The sequence below is a fragment of the Canis lupus genome, chromosome X (genome assembly GCF_048164855.1).
Source record: "Canis lupus baileyi chromosome X, mCanLup2.hap1, whole genome shotgun sequence".
NCBI classification, from domain to species: domain Eukaryota; kingdom Metazoa; phylum Chordata; class Mammalia; order Carnivora; family Canidae; genus Canis; species Canis lupus.
In genome coordinates, this window is record NC_132876.1 from 57,283,946 (window position 1) to 57,304,635 (window position 20,690).

The window sequence follows — 20,690 nt, forward strand, 5'->3', positions numbered from 1 at the left end:
CCCATCTGACCCTGTGGATAACTATCCAAACTGAAACTGAAGTTTTGCTAAGTTGAATGAAAAATTGGGTCAAATTCACTGAGTATCTAAGTCGATTCCAAATAAAATAAAATACTGAAGCATTGATTAATATCAAGTGGAAATTTTATCTGCTTTTGACGTCTTATGCAGAGAAATTAAAGGTACTTAGGTCTGTTGGAAAACATGCTTTGTGCCTTATTTAAAAATTGTACTACGAAAACTGTATGTTCCTAAAAGTTATGAAATATATTCATAAATTTACCAATCTAAAGAATTCTAATAGAATAGAATTCTATTAGTAATAGTTGGTTGCTACTTAGTTTTCACTGGGGAATAAGGTTTCTAAGAGTTAAAATTCTACTAAATGTAATTAAGACTGATAGAAATGATAAGGAATGCAACTCTATGTAGGAAAGTAGGATGGCTGGGAGTTCAAGCTTTCTGACAGTTCCTAACATTACCAAAAAAGGGAAAATTCCATATGTCCCCATACTGCCTCACTCCACCTTATAACTGTGGCCCCTCACCACTGTCTCATTGCAAGCAAGTCTCTTGTTTGCTGCCCTGCCCACTGCTCCCTTGCAGTGTACTCAATGTCTATCCCTTTTTTAAAAATTGAATAATATTAAAAACTAAAAATAAATATAAATAAGTAAAAACTAAAACACAAAACATCAAGTTGACACCTTAAATATATGCAATTCCTGTTTTTCAACTGTACCTCAATAAAGATTAAAAATAAAACAGAAAGGATAAAATACCTAAATGTGAGAGTTGAAGCCATAAAAATACTAGAAGAGAGCACAGGCAGTAATTTCTTTGACACTGGGCATAGCAACATTTCTCTAGATATGTCTACCAAGGAAAGGGAAATAAGAGCAAAAATAAACTATTGAGACTAAATCAAAATAAAAGCTTATGCGCACAAAGGAAATAGCAAACAAAACTGAAAGACAACCTACCCAGTGGGAGAAGATATTTCCAAATAACATGCACATAAAGGGTTAGCCTCCAAAATATATAAAAAACTAATACAACTCCACACCCAAAAAATAATCCAACTAAAAAAATGGGCAGAATATTACAGTGCCTGGGTGGCTCAGTCATTTTAGCATCTGTCTCTTGATTTCAGTTTAGGTCATGATCTCAGGGTCATTAGATCAAGTCCCACATCAAGGCTCTGCACTAGGCATGGAGCCTGCTTAAGATTATCTTTCTCTCTCTCCCTCTACCCCTCCCTCTCTCTCTAAACAGAAAAAAGAAAACAAGCAAAAGACATGAACAAAATTTCTCTAAAGAAGACATATGGGTAGTTGGAAAGAGACCACAGACATTGAAGGAACCTCATTCAGGACCTTTCCCTCACCCAGTCTCTCTGGCAAAGTAGTGCTGAAGGTGAGGATGAGCTACTTTGTGGATTCTGCAGCCAGTGGCCCTGCCCCTTATTCAGCAGTGCGGCCTGCTGTGGTGAGGCAGGGGCCTATCAACTCCTATGAAGATCCTCAAATGGCCGGCCTGTGGTTTCCAGTCCAATTATCACCAGCAAAGAGCTTACTACCCCTTCTGGGATGAGATAGCAACTCAGGAAGTTCCCACAGGTCTGGAACACTGTGGCCCAGATATGGAATGTGCTGATGTACCACTGTTAACTCCAAGCAGCAAAGAAATGATGTCTCAAGCATTGAAAGCTACTTTCAGTGGTTTCTCTAAAGAACAACAAAGACTGGGAATTCCAAAAGACCCCCGGCAGTGACAGAAACCCATGTTCAGGACTGGATGATGTGGGCTGTGAATGAGTTCAGCCTGAAAGGTATGGACTTCCAGAAGTTCTGTGTGAATGGGGCAGCCCTCTGCGCACTAGGAAAAGACTGCTTTCTCGAGCTGGCCCCAGACTTCGTTGGGGATATCTTTTGGGAACATCTTGAGATCCTACAGAAAGAGAATGTGATACCGTACCAAGTGAATGGAGTCAACCCTACCTATCCAGAATCCCGCTATACCTCAGATTACTTCATTAGTTATGGTATGGAGCATGCTCAGTGCGTTCCTTCCTCTGAGTTCTCAGAGCCTAGCTTCATCACAGAGTCCAACCAGACACTCCATCCCATTAGCTCGGAGGAACTCCTCTCCCTCACGTATGAGAATGACTACTCCTCGGTCATTCTCTGGGACCCTCTGCAGACAGACACCTTGCAGACTGACTACTTTGCCATCAAACAAGAAGTTGTAACCCCAGACAACATGTGCATGGGGAGGACCAGTTGTGATAAGCTCGGGGCCCAGGACTCTTTTGAGAGCGTGGAGAGCTACGACAGTTGTGACTGCCTCACCCAGTCCCGGAGCAGCCATTCATCTTTTAGTAGCCTGCAGCACATCCCCTCCTATGAAAGCGTCGACTCAGAGGACTATCCAGCTGCCCTGCCCAACCACAAGCCCAAGGGCACCTTCAAGGACTATGTGCGTGACCATGCTGACCTCAACAAGGGCAAACCTATCATTCCTGCTGCTGCCCTGGCTGGCTACACAGGCAGTGGACCAATCCAGCTATGGCAGTTTCTTCTGGAATTACTCACTGATAAATCCTGTCAGTCTTTTATCAGCTGGGTAGGAGATGGCTGGGAGTTCAAGCTTTCTGACCCAGAAGAGGTGGCCAGGAGATGGGGAAAAAGGAAAAACAAACCTAAGATGAATTATGAGAAACTGAGCTGTGGCCTATGCTACTATTATGACAAAAACATCATCCAAGAAACAGCGAGTAAGCGCTATGTGTACCGCTTTGTGTGTGACCTGCAGAACCTCCTGGGCTACACGCCCGAGGAACTCCACACCATGCTGGACATCAAGCCCGATGCTGATGAGTGATGGACACCACAGGGCTCGGGGAAACTCTGCTGAGACATTTCGAAGAACAAACATGTCAGTCGGACTCTTAATTTTTCATTGTTATTCTATTTTTAATTTTCCAGAACTCATTTTTTTTTTTTTACATTCAGGGGTGGGAGCTAAATGAGCTGCAGCTATAATCAATTGTGTGCAGTTGGAAAAAAGAAAGCCAGGACTTGTGGCATGGGTGGGACAAGAAATTCTTGAGCAAATTTTCAGGAGAGAGAGAAGGGTCTTAGAAGCTTGAAGGATCTGGCTTAAGGGAGGAGGAAATGAACGTGTATCATTATTTCTAAAAATCATCCATGAAAAAAATGTGTCTTGAGTTATGGATCTATTAGCAAAAGAAATTGAGACATCAGGAGTCATGAGTCAGGCAATTAACTTGCTTTTGTTTTTAGTTCTGGGAGGGCAAAAAAAAAGAGGGAGGTGGGATAAAACATTTGTTTGGGGGATGCACTAAAAACCAAGGACTATTTGGTTTTGGTCGACTTTTGAAACAAAGATGGACTTCAATGGAGAGAGGCCCAAACTGTTTTTGTGCTAAAATCTATTTTATTAAATTTTGTGTCAGTATTTTTTTTTCTTAAAAATCATCTTAAGCGCTAAGGTGGTCTCAGTATTGAGATATCATGCAAGTTTGTTTTTATTTGCCGGCTGAGAATTCTGTCACAGTGCAAGGAAACTCTTTATATAGACCTCACTGGAAATGCAAAGTGCTGTCACTGAGATCGGGATTCCCAAATTCATGTGACTTCTATATGAAGGGGAAAAATATCATGCTGATTTGGGTACAAGGGACCTGTGCATGTGAATTTCATCTGTGTTTTAAAAAAGGATCACGCCCCTCTACTTACCTGCCATTATTGGATTCTCGGGGTTTGGACTTAACATTGAACTGAGAAGCATTAAGTCTTTGAACTGAATGTATTTTGCAGCCCTGGTTTTGGATCACAGTCAATGTAGGAGCACTGTTGAAGTCATAGAAAGGAGATTGAAAGAGGAAGAATGACTTGTTTCTTTGTTGGTTCTATACCTGTAACATATATGACATGGAATAAACGCTATGTGCATGGGCATCACCCCTCAGGTCTTAGGAAGTAAGTCCTGAATGCATGTCTTTCCAGACCAACACTCTACACTTTCTCCTTTATGTCTCATTTTCCCAGCATCCCACGTTTATTACATCCCCCCCCCCACTACCCTGTTACCCAGTAGAGAGAAATGTACAGCTTTCCGACCCATGAGTAAAAGAGCAATGCGGTCATGGCATGACTTGAAGAGTGTCTGACAAAGCCATTTAGACATCCTGGGTTTTAGGGACAGTGGAAATTAAGGTTGCATAGAAGTAAAATGTGGCCTGGCTGTCTTTGAGAAGAGAAGTGCATGGCTTTCCTTGAAAAGTTGAAGCTAGTGGAGTCAGGTGTCAGGTGAGGCTGTGTATGCAGAGTGAAGCATAAGACACTGTAAGGGCCTGTGCTTGGATCTGTTTTCCTGGCACAGGGTAAGTGAAGGTGAATGATTGCAGAAGAGGTGAACAACAAAGGAAACAAAATAAAAGGAGCTTGAGTGAAGAGAATGAGGTGGTCCATGAGATCCGAATAGATTTCTACTTCCTCCCAAAGTTCAACAACAAGCTGAATAGACTGGGGCAGTGTTGAAGGGTGGTCTGCAAATGTTTGGATTCCCCGGGGCCCCGGGGGTGGGGGGAGGGTAGGAACCAACATCTGACCAGTGAGGAAGAGTGCCTAATACACTCAAGCCCTCTGCCCCAAATAGATGCCTGATTAAAAAGGATGCTGACAGAGGGACAGCTCTCATCGACTTCAGTGGGAAAGGGAAAGAGACATTGAAGGTGGGCTTCTCAGGGCTAGCCCTGCTGGGGCTCAGGCTGAGAGACTGGAAGTACTACCTACCTGCTAGCATATCTTCGAGAAAGAGGATCGTTGACCCCCGGGTCCTCTTGCAGACCCTGACTTACCAGGAACTTAGCTCTGTGATTCATGAGTTTGCTCATACTGATATATCGGAGAGTCCACTTGGGAAGCAAAGGCAGACTTGGCTTCCAGATGCAGATAGATGCCTTAATGAAGCTCTCGAAATATTTTAGGAGCTGCTCAGGGAGTGTTAGGCAGAACCGTTGGACTACATTGTTTTCTCTTAGATTATGTGATCTTTGTTGGGCACTGGCAAAGACATGAGTGTGTGTGTGCATATGTGCTTGCAGACGTGCAAAACTGCCGCTAAAATAATACCTGGGTTTTTCGGTTAAGTCTTTCCACGTTTCAGTAGGGGGCAAGAGTAGAACCAAGGCAGAGCATCGGCCATTGCTTGCTGTCCGCAACCTGGCATAACACAACTTTCTCAGTGCACCAGCCTTTCCTTTGGAATTTATGCTGAGAATTCCCCTTGTGTGAGTGTGTCGAAGTCCTACAGTAGCTCCGTAGCAGATAAGAGATAAGGAAGTGCCTCCTTGTGCTCTTCATCCCGCTTGTTTGCTAAGAGGCCTCTCTCCTCTAGGTCTGCCATTTTCAGTATTTGCAGCTAGTGCGCTAATGAAGACAGCTTTGTCCATCTGGCCAGGTGCTTTTTTTCTCCCTCTGTCCAGAGGCCAGAGACCATCCCAGGAAGAGTGGCGGGTGGTTTATACACTGGAAATGTAGCAGAATTGTTGCATTTATGCTTTTTAAAAGCACGTTAACTTGTTTAAGGAGGAAGGATGGTGGGTGGAAGGATGGGTGGGTAGGAAGGATGGGTGAATCTGGTTTAGTGATGAAACCCTTATTTTCCTGGAGAAGCCTTAACCCATGTTGGTTTTGGTGATCGGGTTCAGGGTCACTTTTGTTTCCCTCTCCATGCAGGGGAGGGACTTGCCTACACAGAGCCCCGGTTTTGTGGCTTTGGGGATTGGAGGTGGCATTCAAAGATCAGATGTGCTTTTCCTCACTTTGGGGATGAACACTCTGGGTTTTAGAGCATTAACCTGCCTAATCTTCATGGTGAAAATCACACCTTCTCTGTTCTAGTCATGTTGTGCATGCTGCTTTCTGTTGGGGTCTATATAAATGTATTGAACTCATATCTACATTCCAAAGAAGTTTCAAGGAACCATAAATATATGTATACATATACATATACATACATATATATATATATATATATATATAAATGAAATTATCTCTATCAGGAATACTGCCTCAGTTACTGAACTTTTTTTAAGCTGAGAAGTATAGGGGTGAAAAAGATATTATACTGTGACTATTTTCCAACTTGTATTTTCATGTAATTTATATTTTTAAAAAGCTGAACATTTAAAGGCAAGATAAAAAAAGGAAAAGCAGGTGCTTTTTAAAAATCAGAACTGAGATAGCTTAGAGATGTAGCGATGTAAGTGTCTATGTGTTTTTTTTAATGCAAAAAAAATTCTTATGAAGGAGTTTTTTGTTTGTTTATTTTTGTAGCTGATGCTGGCACATCATTTTGCTGGAGAGTTTTTTATATACTGTAGCCTGATTTCATATTGTATTTTAAGCTGTGTGAGATTAAAGACAAAGAAATTCATTAAAAAAAAGACATGGATGGCCAACAAACACATGAAAAGATGCTCATTATCAGTCATCATCATGGAAATCCAAATCAAAACTACAATGAGATATCACCTCACACCTGTCAGAATAGCTAACACTAAGAAATATAAGAAACAAGTGTTGGTGAGGATGTGGAGAAAAAGGAACCCTCTTGCACTGTTAGTGAGAATGCAAACTTGTGCAATCACTGTGGAAAACAGTATGGAGGTATCTCAAAAAGTTAAAAATACCACTACTAGGTATTTACCCCAAAAATAAAAAAACACTAATTCAAAGGGATATATGCATCCCTATGTTTATTGCAGCATTATTTACATTAGCCAAATTATGGAAAGAGATCCCAAATGTCTATTGACTGATGAATGGATAATAAATATGTGATAGATATAGATATATTATTCAGCCATACAAAGAATGAAATCTTGTCATTTGCAACAACATGGATGGAGCTAGACAGTATAATGCTAAGTGAAATAGGTCAGTCAGAGAAAGATCAATACCATATAATTTCATTCATATGTGTAATTTAATAAACTAAACAAATGTGTAAAAGAAAAACACAGAGAGAGAAACCAAGAAACAGACTTTAACTATAGAGAACAAACAAACCAATGGGGAGTTGAGTGAGAGCACTGGGTGAAATAGGTGCACTTAAAAGATGCACTTTTATGCACTTATGCACTTATGCACATCAAAAGTGCACTTATGATGAGTACTGAGTAATGTACAGAATTGTGGAATCATTATATTGTATATCTTAAACTAATATAACACTGTATGTTAACTATACTGGAGTTAAAATTTAAAACTTAATTTAAAAAAGAGAAAGGATATAGATATAAAATGACTAAAAGACCTATATATTAAATTATTTAATTCTAACAATAATTCTAGGAGGTAAGGGTCATAATTTCCAGTTTACAAATGATGAAAGTGAGATTCGAAAAGGTTAAATTGCTTCCCAAATTTCACAGGTAGTAGTAGTGAGAGAGCCTTACTGAAATCTAGACAATATTTTCTCCAGAACCCATATTTACAGCCACTAAGTTGTTTATAATTGAAGCACGAGGAAGAAACTGTCAAGGGAGCACAACTTATCCCCAGTGCCATTCTTTATGTAGTTACATCTACTTAGAATATGTTCCATTCCAAAATGTCTGCTTATTAAATATCTGAAGCTTCCTGTGTAATGCCATATTGAACTATAAATCAATGTTTTAAAAAATTAAAATAAGCAAAATTACCTCTTACATTTTAGCTTATTTAGAACTAGACCATCTATAAGCTTTTTAAATAGATGAAATTCATGCAAGATTCATTCAAGTCAGATTCTTAAAGAAAAATAAATACAGTATAGTCACATAATCACATATATATGTGCTTAGATATAGTTGTAGATAGATACTTTTGTTAAATGAATGAAAGAGATGTTGATAAGATTTGTAGAATCATAAAATCTCAGGATAGAAGGAAACATTAAAAGTCAGTGTATAGGGATCCCTGGGTGGCGCAGCGGTTTGGCGCCTGCCTTTGGCCCAGGGCGCAATCCTGGAGACCCGGGATCGAATCCCACATCAGGCTCCCGGTGCATGGAGCCTGCTTCTCCCTCTGCCTGTGTCTCTGCCTCTCTCTCTCTCTGTGTGACTATCATAAATAAATAAAAATTAAAAAAAAAAGTCAGTGTATATGTATATGAAATCATAATGTTGTGCACCTTAGGAAAACATCACATTGTACAATCTAAATTTGTGCAAACTTGATTTATCAATCATATCTCAACAAAGCTGGGGGGAGAGGAAATCATCTAGTCTATTTCACTGCCCAATTGAGACTTAAATCCTCTCTTAAGCATCCCATCAAGTGGTCATCCAACTTCTGTTTGAACATCTTCACTGATATATGCTTAAGTCAGCCTATTCCATCTTTTGACAGCTTAAACTAATAAATTGTATTTCACCTTTGGATGAAAACTTTAAATTCATACTCTATAATCAACCTAACAAGTGGTACACATTGAAACAAAGTTCATTGGGCAAGGAGTGGATACCAAATGATTAGTCTGCTCTTGAAGCTCTCAACCTAATTAAGGACCCCTGAACGTGTCTATTTTTCAAATGGGGAAATTTGGGACCAATGAATAACCTTGTGCAAGATCATAGGACTACTTAGTATCAATAAATAAGATTAGCAATCCAAGTCTCCTGATTTGCATTCCAGTGCTTTTTAGAGTATGTTGTCCAATGATATGCCTACTGATTTAAGAACATGGACTCTAAATATTGGCTGAATTTGAATCCCACCTTTACAACATACTAGTTGCAAACTAGAAGGATGAGGAAGAAAGTTTCAAGGGAGTACTTATTTGTCTAATCTGAGGCAAGCTACTTACCCTCTCGCTGTGCCTAAATTTCTTCATCACCAAAACACAGATAATACTGGAACCTTTTTTTATGGGAGTTTAGTTTTATTGTGTAATCAATACTGTAAATTATCATGTGGCATGAACTACATAGGTTATATAATAACAAATATTTCAAAAAAAGCATTTATAAAAATAAAGTTTCTTAAGAAAGCCTGGTGTTGAATAAAGCACTGGTTTTTCAGTGGAATCGTGTCTTCCTTTTAATACACAAGTATTCATAGAAATATCAATGGTGACTTTATGAAGAAATGTTAGAGAGGTATTTTAGAAATGCTAAATGTCATTATTTGACTCACATTAGATTTGAGGCTGTTGAAAGAGGAGGAAAACAAAGCTTACTTAGTTTATAATGAAAAAAAAAAGATTAGATAAAGAAAAGCTTACATTTTATGTTTATTTAAATGACTGTCTAAAGTGACCAAGGAATATTTGTCTGAAAGCAAGCTGCCATCATCAAAGCTATTTTGAATTCAATTTAATGGCCACTTACACTCTAAACTTGACATTGAACAAAAGCCAAGAAAAGACTGTTGCTCCTCTTCTTTTTTCTTTTCTCAACATTCTGTCCTATTAGTAGTTCCACAATTATAAATTTTAATTTATTTTTTATTGGTGTTCAATTTACCAACATACAAAATAACCCCCAGTGCCCGTGACCATGCACTCCCACCCCCCGCCCTCCTCCCCTTCTACCACCCCTACTTCGTTTCCCAGACTTAGGAGTCTTTATGTTCTGTCTCCCTTTCTGATACTTGCCACACATTTCTTCTCCCTTCCCTTATGTTAGCTTTCACTATTATTTATGTTCCCCAAATGAATGAGAACATATAATGTTTGTCCTTCTCCGACTGACTTACTTCACTCAGCATAATACCCTCCAGTTCCAACCACGTTGAAGCAAAAGGTGGATATTTGTCATTTCTAATGGCTGAGTAATATTCCATTGTATACATAAACCACATCCTCTTTATCCACTCATCTATGGATGGACACTAAGGCTCCTTCCACAGTTTGGCTATTGTGGACACTGATGCTATAAACATTGGGGTGCAGGTGTCCCGGCGTTTCATTGCATCTGTATCTTTGGGGTAAATCCTCAACAGTGCAATTGCTGGGTCGTAGGGCAGGTATATTTTTAACTCTTTGAGGAACCTCCACACAGTTTTCCAGAGTGGCTGCACCAGTTCACATTCCCACCTACAGTGTAAGAGGGTTCCCTTTTCTCCGCATCCTCTCCAACATTTGTTTCCTGCCTTGTTAATTTGTCCCATTCTCACTGGTGTGAGGTGGTATCTCATTGTGGTTTTGATTTGTATTTCCCTGATGGCAAGTGATGCAGAGCATTTTCTCATGTGCATGTTGGCCATGTCTATGTCTTCCTCTGTGAGATTTCTGTTCATGTCTTTTGCCCATTTCATGATTGGATTGTTTGTTTCTTTGCTGTTGAGTTTAAGAAGTTCTTTATAGATCTTGGAAACTAGCCCTTTATCTGATAGGTCATTTGCAAATATCTTCTCCCATTCTGTAGGTTGTCTTTGGGTTTTGTTGACTGTATCCTTTGCTGTGCAAAAGCTTCTTATCTTGATGAAGTCCCAATACTTCATTTTTGCTTTTGTTTCTTTTGCCTTCGTGGATGTGTCTTGCAAGAAGTTACTGTGGCCGAGTTCAAAAAGGGTGTTGCCTGTGTTCTCCTCTAGGATTTTGATGGAATCTTGTCTCACATTTAGATCTTTCATCCATTTTGAGTTTATCTTTGTGTATGGTGAGAGAATAGTCTAGTTTCATTCTTTTGCATGTGGATGTCCAATTTTCCCAGCACCATTTATTGAAGAGACTGTCTTTCTTCCAATGCATAGTTTTTCCTCCTTCATCGAATATTAGTTGACCATAAAGTTGAGGGTCCACTTCTGGGTTCTCTGTTCTGTTCCATTGATCTATGTGTCTCTTTTTGTGCCAGTACCACACTGTCTTGAGGACCACAGCTTTGTAGTACAACCTGAAATCTGGCATTGTGATGCCCCCAGCTATGGTTTTCTTTTTTAAAATTCCCCTGGATATTCGGGGTCTTTTCTGATTCCACACAAATCTTAAAATAATTTGTTCTAACTCTCTGAAGAAAGTCCATGGTATTTTGATAGGGATTGCATTAAACGTGTAGATTGCCCTGGGTAACATTGACATTTTCACAATATTAATTCTGCCAATCCATGACCATGGAATATTTTTCCATCTCTTTGTGTCTTCCTCAATTTCTTTCAGAAGTGTTCTATAGTTTTTAGGGTATAGATCCTTTACATCTTTGGTTAGGTTTATTCCTAGGTATCTTATGCTTTTGGGTGCAATTGTAAATGGGACTGACTCCTTAATTTCTCTTTCTTCAGTCTCATTGTTAGTGTATAGAAATGCCACTGATTTCTGGGCATTGATTTTGTATCCTGCCACGCTACCAAAATGCTGTACGAGTTCTAGCAATCTTGGGGTGGAGACTTTTGGGTTTTCTATGTAGAGTATCATGTCATTGGCGAAGAGGGAGAGTTTGCCTTCTTCTTTGCCAATTTGAATGCCTTTAATGTCTTTTTGTTGTCTGATTGCTGAGGTTAGGACTTCCAGTACTATGTTGAATAGCAGTGGTGAGAGTGGACATCCCTGTCTTGTTCCTGATCTTAGGGGAAAGGCTCCCAGTGCTTCCCCATTGAGAATGATATTTGCTGTGGGCTTTTCATAGATGGCTTTTAAGATGTCGAGGAATGTTCCCTCTATCCCTACACTCTGAAGAGTTTTGATCAGAAATGGATGCTGTATTTTGTCAAAGCTGTGGTCATCAAGACAGTGTGGCACTGGCACAAAAACAGACACATAGATCAGTGGAACACAATAGAGAACCCAGAAGTGGACCCTCAGCTTAATGGTCAACTAATATTCGATAAAGGAGGAAAGACTATCCATTGGAAGAAAGACAGATTCTTCAATAAATGGTGCTGGGAAATTTGGACATCCACATGCAGAAGAATGAAACTAGACCACTCTGTTTCACCATACACAAAGATAAACTCAAAATGGATGAAAGATCTAAATGTGCGACAAGATTCCATCAAAATCCTAGAGGAGAACACAGGCAACACCCTTTTTGAACTCGGCCACAGTAACTTCTTGCAAGATACATCCACGAAGGCAAAAGAAACAAAAGCAAAAATGAACTATTGGGACTTCATCAAGATAAGAAGCTTCTGCACAGCAAAGGATACAGTCAACAAAACTAAAAGACAACCTACAGAATGGGAGAAGATATTTGCAAATGACGTATCAGATAAAGGGCTAGTTTCCAAGATCTATAAAGAACTTCTTAAACTCAACACCAAAGAAACAAACAATCCAATCATGAAATGGGCAAAAGACATGAACAGAAATCTCACAGAGGAAGACATAGACATGGCCAACATGCACATGAGAAAATGCTCTGCATCACTTGCCATCAGGGAAATACAAATCAAAACCACAATGAGATACCACCTCACACCAGTGAGAATGGGAAAAATTAACAAGGCAGGAAACAAATGTTGGAGAGGATGCGGAGAAAAGGGAACCCTCTTACACTGTAGGTGGGAATGTGAACTGGTGCAGCCACTCTGGAAAACTGTGTGGAGGTTCCTCAAAGAGTTAAAAATATACCTGCCCTACGACCCAGCAATTGCACTGTTGGGGATTTACCCCAAAGATACAGATGCAATGAAACGCCGGGACACCTGCACCCTGATGTTTATAGCAGCAATGGCCACGATAGTCAAACTGTGGAAGGAGCCTCGGTGTCCATCGAAAGATGAATGGATAAAGAACATGTGGTTTATGTATACAATGGAATATTACTCAGCTATTAGAAATGACAAATACCCACCATTTGCTTCAACGTGGATGGAACTGGAGGGTATTATGCTGAGTGAAGTAAGTCAGTCGGAGAAGGACAAACATTATATGTTCAAATTCATTTGGGGAATATAAATAATAGTGAAAGGGAATATAAGAGAAGGGAGAAGAAATGTGTGGGAAATATCAGAAAGGGAGACAGAACGTAAAGACTGCTAACTCTGGGAAACGAACTAGGGGTGGTAGAAGGGGAGGAGAGCGGGGGCTGGGAGTGAATGGGTGACGGACACTGAGGGTTATTCTGTATGTTGGTAAATTGAACACCAATAAAAAAAAAAAAGAAATGCCACTGATTTCTGGGCATTGATTTTGTATCCTGCCATGCTACCAAATTGCTGTATCAGTTCTAGCAATCTTGGGGTGGAGACTTTTGGGTTTTCTATGTAGAGTATCATGTCATCAGCAAAGAGGGAGAGTTTGACTTCTTCTTTGCCAATTTGAATGCCTTTAAAGTCTTTTTCTTGTCTGATTGCTGAGGTTAGGACTTCCAGTACTATGTTGAAATGCAGTGGTGAGAGTGGACATCCCTGTCTTGTTCCTGATCTTAGGGGAAAGGCTCCCAGTGCTTCCCCATTGAGAATGATATTGGCTGTGGGCTTTTCGTAGATGGCTTTTAAGATGTTGAGGAATGTTCCCTCTATCCCAACACTCTGAAGAGTTTTGATCAGGAATGGATGCTGTGTTTTGTCAAATGGTTTCTCTGCATCAAATGAGAGGATCATATGATTCTTGGTTTTTCTCTTGCTGATGAATCACATTGATTGTTTTACTAGTGTTGAAGCAGCCTTCCGTCCGGGGAATAAATCCCACTTGGTCATGGTGAATAATTTTCTTAATGTACTTTTGGATCCTATTGGCTAGTATCTTGTTGAGAATTTTTGCATCCATGTTCATCTGGGATATTGGTCTGTAATTCTCCTTTTTGGTGGGGTTTTTGACTCGTTTTGGAATTAAGGTGATGCTGGCCTCATAGAACGAATTTGGAAGTACTCCATCTCTTTCTATCTTTCCAAACAGCTTTAGGAGAATAGGTATGGTTTCTTCTTTAAATGTTTGATAGAATTCCCTAGGGAAGCCATCTGGCCCTGGACTTTAGTGTCTTGGGAGGTTTTTGATGACTGCTTCAATTTCCTCCCTGGTTATTGGCCTATTCAGGTTTTCTATTTCTTCCTGTTCCCATTTTGGTAGTTTGTGGATTTCGAGGAATGTGTGCATTTCTTCTAGATTGCCTAATTTATTGGCGTATAGCTGTTCATAATATGTTTTTAAAATCGTTTGTATTTCCTTGGTGTTGGTAGTGACCTCTCCTTTCTCATTCATGATTTTATTAATTTGAGTCTTTTCTCCTTTTTAATAAGGCTGGCTAATGGTTTATCTATCTTATTAATTCTTTCAAAGAACCAACTCCTGGTTCTGTTGATCTGTTCCACAGTTCTTCTGGTCTCGATTTCGTTGAGTTCTGCTCGAATCTTAATTAACTCTCTTCTTCTGCTGGGTGTGGGATCTATTTGCTGTTTTTTCTCTAGCTCCTTTATGTGTAAGGTTAGCTTTTGTATTTGAGTTCTTTCCAGTTTTTGAATGGATGCTTGTATTGCGATGTATTTCCCCCTTAGGACTGCTTTTGCTGCATCCCAAAGATTTTGAACGGTTGTATCTTCATTCTCATTGTTTCCATGAATCTTTTTAATTCTTCCTTAATTTTCTGGTTGACCCTTTCATCTTTTAGCAGGATGGTCCTTAACCTCCACGTGTTTGAGGTCCTTCCAAACTTCTTGTTGTGATTTAGTTCTAATTTCAAGGCATTATGGTCTGAGAATATGCAGGGGACGATCCCAATCTTTGGTATCGGTTCAGACCTGATTTGTGACCCAGTATGTGGTCTATTCTGGAGAAAGTTCCATGTGCACTTGAGAATAATGTGTATTCAGTTGAGTTTGGATGTAAAGTTCTGTAGATACCTGTGAAATCCATCTGGTCCAGTGTATCATTTAAAGCTCTCGCTTCTTTGGAGATATTGTGCTTAGAAGACCTATCGAGTATAGAAAGAGCTAGATTGAAGTCACCAAGTATAAGTGTATTATTATCTAAGTATTTCTTCACTTTGGTTATTAATTGATTTATATATTTGGCAGCTCCCACATTCGGGGCACATATATTGAGGATTGTTAAGTCCTCTTGTTGGATAGATCCTTTAAGTATGATATAGTGTCCCTCTTCAGCTCTCACTACAGTCTTCGGGGTAAATTTTAGTTTATCTAATATAAGGATGGCTACCCCTGCTTTCTTTTGAAGATCATTCGAATGGTAAATGGTTCTCCAACCTTTTATTTTCAGGCTGTAGGTGTCCTTCTGTCTAAAATGAGTCTCTTGTAGACAGCAAATAGATGTTTCCTGCTTTTTTATCCAGTCTGAAACCTTGCGCCTTTTGATGGGGTCATTAAGCCCGTTCACGTTCAGAGTTACTATTGAGAGATATGAGTTTAGTGTCACCATGATATCTATTCAGTCATTGTTTTTGTGGATTATTCCACTGAACTTCTTCTTAAAGGGGAATTTTAAGAGTTCCCCTTAACATTTCTTGCAGAGTTGGTTTGGAGGTCACATATTCTTTCAGTTGCTGCCTGTCTTGGAAGCTCTTTATCTCTCCCTCCATTTTGAATGAGAGCCTTGCTGGATAAAGTATTCTTGGTTGCATGTTCTTCTCATTTAGGACCCTAACTATATCCTGCCAGACCTTCCTGGCCTGCCAGGTCTTTGTAGAGAGGTCTGCTGTTACTCTAATATTCCTCCCCATAAAATCAGGGATTTCTTTTCTCTTTCTGCTTTAAGGATCATTTCTTTATCTTTGGAATTTGCAAGCTTAACTATTAAATGTCGAGGTGTTGAACAGTTTTTATTGATTTTAGTGGGGGATCTCTCTATTTCCTGGATCTGAATGCCAGTTTCCCTTCCCAGAATAGGAAAGTTTTCAGCTAGGATTTGTTCAAATACATATTCTGGCCCTCTGGCCCTTTTGGCACCCTCGGGAACCCCAATTAAACATAGGTTTTTCTTCCTCAGGCTGTCGTTTATTTCCCTTAATCTATCTTCATGGTCTTTTAATTGTTTGTCTTTTTCCTCAGTTTCCCTCTTTGCCATCAACTTGTCTTCTATGTCACTCACTTGTTATTCCACCTCGTTAACCCTCGTCGTTAGGACTTCTAGTTTGGATTGCATCTCATTCAATTGATTTTTAATTTCTGCCTGATTAGCTCTAAATTCTGCAGTCATGAAGTCTCTTGAGTCCTTTATGCTTTTTTCTAGAGCCACCAGTAGCTGTATAATAGTGCTTCTGAATTGGCTTTCTGACATTGAATTGTAATCCAGATTTTGTAACTCTGTGGGAGAGAGGACTGTTTCTGATTCTTTCTTTTGAGGTGAGGTTTTCCTTCTAGTCATTTTGCTCAGTGCAGAGTGGCCAAAAGCAAGTTGTATTGGGAAAAGGAGAAAAAGAGAGGAGAGAAAGAAGGAAAGAAGAGAGAAAAAGAAAAAAGAAAAAAGGAAGAAAAAAGAAAGAGAGAAAGAAAAAGAAAGGAGAAAAAGGGTAGGGGAAGGAAACAAATCAAAAAGCAAAAAAAAAAAAAAAAACCAACAGCAACAACAACAACAACAACAAAAAACCCACCGGGGAGTATCTTTTGATTCTGTAAACTTTAAGTCCCTTTTCTTCCCCTGGAAATTGTCGGTCTAGCTGGTCTTCTGGGGGAGGGGCCTGTTGTGCTGATTTTCAGGTGTTAGCACTTGGGGGAGCTGCTCGGCCCCCTGCCTGGTGCAGGGCTCAGTGGGGGTTGTTTACCCCGTGAGGCCCCTGGAGGAACAACCCCAGTGGCTGCCGCAGCTCTGGAGCCCTGGATTCAGCTCCCGCAGTAACTACAGAGATCTCGGTCTGCTGGGTCTGGAGGCTCCGGGGCGAGGCCGCTGATCTGCTCAGCTCGGGGCAGGAGCGTCCTTGCTGTCCTGGGCCCTCCAGGCCTCTGCCTGTCCCGGGGGGAAGCCGGATCCTGGGCTGTGTCCTGGCGCCTGTGCTCCGGAGCCTGCGCTGTTGGGTTCGCGCTCCCGGCCGCGCATCCCCCTCTCCTTGGAGTGGCCGCCTGAGCCCCTCCAAGCTGCTCCCGGAGCCGCGCAACCCCCTCTCCGAGGAGCCGCCGCCGGAGCCCCTCCGAGCTGCTCCGGGTCCCGCCGTGTGGGCTGCAGCCCTTTAGGGAGCTCGGCGCACTCTCCGCGGGGCACAGTTGCTCTGTTATTGTCCCACAGAGCCTGAGGGCATCCCCGCCCTCCTGGGGTCCTGCTCCAACTCCCTGCGAGCGCCTTTCCACCGGGAAGATTGGTGAAGCTCCTGCTTCTCCAGACGGAGCTCTCCTGTCCTGGGGTCACTCGCCCAGGCCTTAGCCTCCCCGCGGGGCCCCTCCCCCTTGGATGCCTTTTGTTTGTTTATTTCTTTTTTCCCCGTCTTCCTACCTTGATAGAAGCGCGAACTCTTCTCACTGTAGCATTCCAGCTGTTCTCTCTTTAAATATCAGGCCGAATTCATAGATTTTCAGGATAATTTGAAGGTTTTCTAGGTAATTTGGTGGGGACAGGTGGTTTGGAGACCCTACTCTTCCACCATCTTGCCCCTCCTTACTGGAACCTTTTTCATTTGATTTTGGGTGGAGTATATGTTTTTGTATATGTGATGTTCTTAAAGCAGTGCCAGGAACATAGTAAACTTTTTCTTAGTAATTATTGATTATTATTATTATCATTAATATTCTTTTCAAACTTGCATAACACTGTCAATCCACACCCATATTACTAATGAATTCCTATGACTCTTTAGCTTCCCGTAAAACATGTTTGAATCTGGAGCATTCCTGCTCTTTACTCAGGAAAAAGAATAATATAAGCCAATATAAGTGTCCAATATATATAGTCCCTTCATGTTGTGTACTACTTTAAAACTTCTCTTAAAGAAATCAGATTTTTATAGATTTTTAAAAATTCATTAATGTTATAGCCTGGGCAGTAACTTGGGTAAACTTTCTGACTCTGGGAACAAAGAGAAAACTATTCTCCCCAGCACATCCGGGAGTTTTTAAGCATACTCAAAAGAAGATATAAAGAAAGAGATGCAAGAAAATCTAAAAAGAAAAAATCAATCACCATTATAAAAGGCCTGCTCAGATACCAGGGAGAACGTTCATGAAAGCATAAAATTAATTATCCCGAATTCAGGTCAATGGAAACAGTAGGCATCTAAACGTTTTTTCAAAGGCTTTCTATATAAATAAATATCAACTACCAAGTGTAAACTCATGGCTAGATCACTTCAAATGTAAATCCATTAATAATCTCCTTGTTGAGAAGTCTATCCTCTCTTAAATTACATTAACTGGACAGTTTCACAGCAGAAAAAGAGTCAGAGACTAAAGAGATCTACTTTCTAATTTATGCAAAATTAGGAAATAAAAAATAGTCTACAGCAATTTAGATTATTCTAAGTACTAAAGTTGTATTTACAACTGTTTAGAAGTAATTACTGATGTTATCATACACTTTAACATAAAAAGTGCCTCTACTCTATAGTACATCTGTGCAAGATGTTTGATTAACTACAATGTGCTCTCCCAGAGTATGAAGAGGATTATGGAATAAAATAAAAGAGAACAAAAATGAAAAACCAGGTACTTTTCCCTTCATGTATCTGAATGAAGTAGGAAGCATTTCAGCCAAAAAAAAAGGTAGAAAACAAAACCTGGTGAAGTATTCAGCTGTATATTAACACTGAGTCAGGTGGTAGTACTATTCTTCTTATGTATTTTAAAGTTTTGTAAAATAGCAGAGGAGAAAGAAGATAAATGGGATCAAAATATATGGATACACTGGTCTCCCATAAGTACAGACATGACTTTCGAAAAATTTCAGAAATCTTTCTTTGTCTATGCCATACTGGGAACAATTAACATAGTGCAGGTATGCTAATAAGATAAAAATTCCAACCATGTAACAAAAATGTAGTTGACAACTTGTATATTATGCAATTATGACTGTCATTTTATTACTGTTATTAATTTATTAGTATAATTGCAATTTTTCAATGTCATAATGTGATAATAAAGGACTTGTCATTACTGAGTTAACCTCCAAACATCTCTGACCTCAGGGGAGGTAGTTGCACACTTCCAGTCCAAAATGAGCTGTCTTTACAACAACGACATTTTGATGACTACATTATCTTGTAATTAAATGTCTCAACAAACTTCCGCTTTTGATTGACAGGTAGTTAAGACTATCATTGTCCACAGGGCATTTTTCTTATATTTAACAAATAATTTTCTTTATATTTCAAGAATAATTTTTTAGCACTGAAGCAAGAAAACAAGGTTTTAACAATTAAAATGCCTTCAATAATATATTTATTAATGTATATCTAGCACTGGTAAAAGCAAAGAAAATTATGCTCATATGTATATCTGTTGCCCAATCCATTGTGTTGCAGTGAAAACTTTAAGAAATTTCTATGTTCTTTGTTAACATTATTGAACATATAAAATAATTTCATTACTCTTTTCTCCCATGTCCAGTTTTGCCATGACTGAAATAATTGAACACCACAAACAAAGGATGCTTGTAAGTGCTTTATGATCATTATTCCTCTTACAATTCTCAAGCCCAGTGTGTTAGTTCAATATGCTAAAGGCAAAATAGATCACATATAAAACATATATTGAATTCCTTCTCCTTTTTCCTGTTACCTTCCTTAATATATGGACCAATAAAGGAATCCACTTCATATTACATTGCTTACAATAGTGACATTAACATTTGCATTGTTTCAGATTAAAATAAAACTTAGATGAGGCTAAATATTTGTTCAATTTTAATAATTCTAAAATCATAGGAAAATAAATGAGCAGAAAAGCTATCAAAATAGAATTTTTGTGTACCACACTCTGAGATTATTATTAATTGTATAGTCAAGAGTCCAAGTACAAACCCTCTGGGAAATTAAATTAAGATAAGCCACTTGATTTTGGTTATTTTTATTATACTACTAAAACTTTTTTTTATTTAAAAACTGGTATATTCATAAAAGAAACCTTTTAAAAATAAGGATCTCTCATAATGAAATATAAGTAACATAACATGAGCAATTCTACCTGTAAAGGGAAATCCCCTTAAAACTCAACATTATCAGTACTGAATTAGATATATTTTTTTCAATTACCAAGATGCAATGTATTCTTTCACAAAAAAGAAAACTTTATTTAGTTCCTTCAAGTTTCTTCATGCAGTTTTTTTATTACTGCATTTTAAAAATATATAGAATGAAAATTTTCAAAATAGGCATTATATTGTTGCTCTCAGGAGACTGAAAATTTGAATAGACAAGGCTACTTGCATGCAGAAGCATACACCCTTCTCAAAATGCTAACATATGGAGGAGGCAAATGGGAAGAAATGCTACAAATGACTGATTTTAATCTGAGGTATATGTGGATGTACATTATCTGGAAATATTTGCTTCTTCATTTGAATAAGCAATGACATCTTTTTCAAGTTATGGAATAGCCTGACTTCTCAGAATGAGAAACAAATTTCTGGGAGGTAATCACACTTTTCTCCCACTATGTGTAAAACCTAGACTAAAGCAACCATTGCAACTCCCAGTTGTCTTGAATATTTCTTTGGTAATCATAGCTCACGAATCTTTGTGTTACAAAAGTTAAATTTATTCCCGTATTATATTCAGCAAAAAAGTACTAAGCATTTACTTTGTGCTGAATACTTTCATAGTCACTGCATAGATTAATATATGCACACTAATCACTATAGGC

General features: G+C 39.2%; 1 protein-coding gene and 1 pseudogene across 2 annotated transcripts in view; one reads left to right on the plus strand and one right to left on the minus strand.

Annotated features, from left to right (window-relative positions):
* Positions 1-4,015, plus strand: part of LOC140628023 (protein C-ets-1 pseudogene) — a 72,737-nt pseudogene extending 68,722 nt beyond the window's left edge.
* Positions 1-20,690, minus strand: part of LOC140628026 (dachshund homolog 2-like) — a 536,985-nt gene that overhangs the window by 349,951 nt on the left and 166,344 nt on the right. The gene's annotated exons all lie outside the window — the stretch shown is intronic.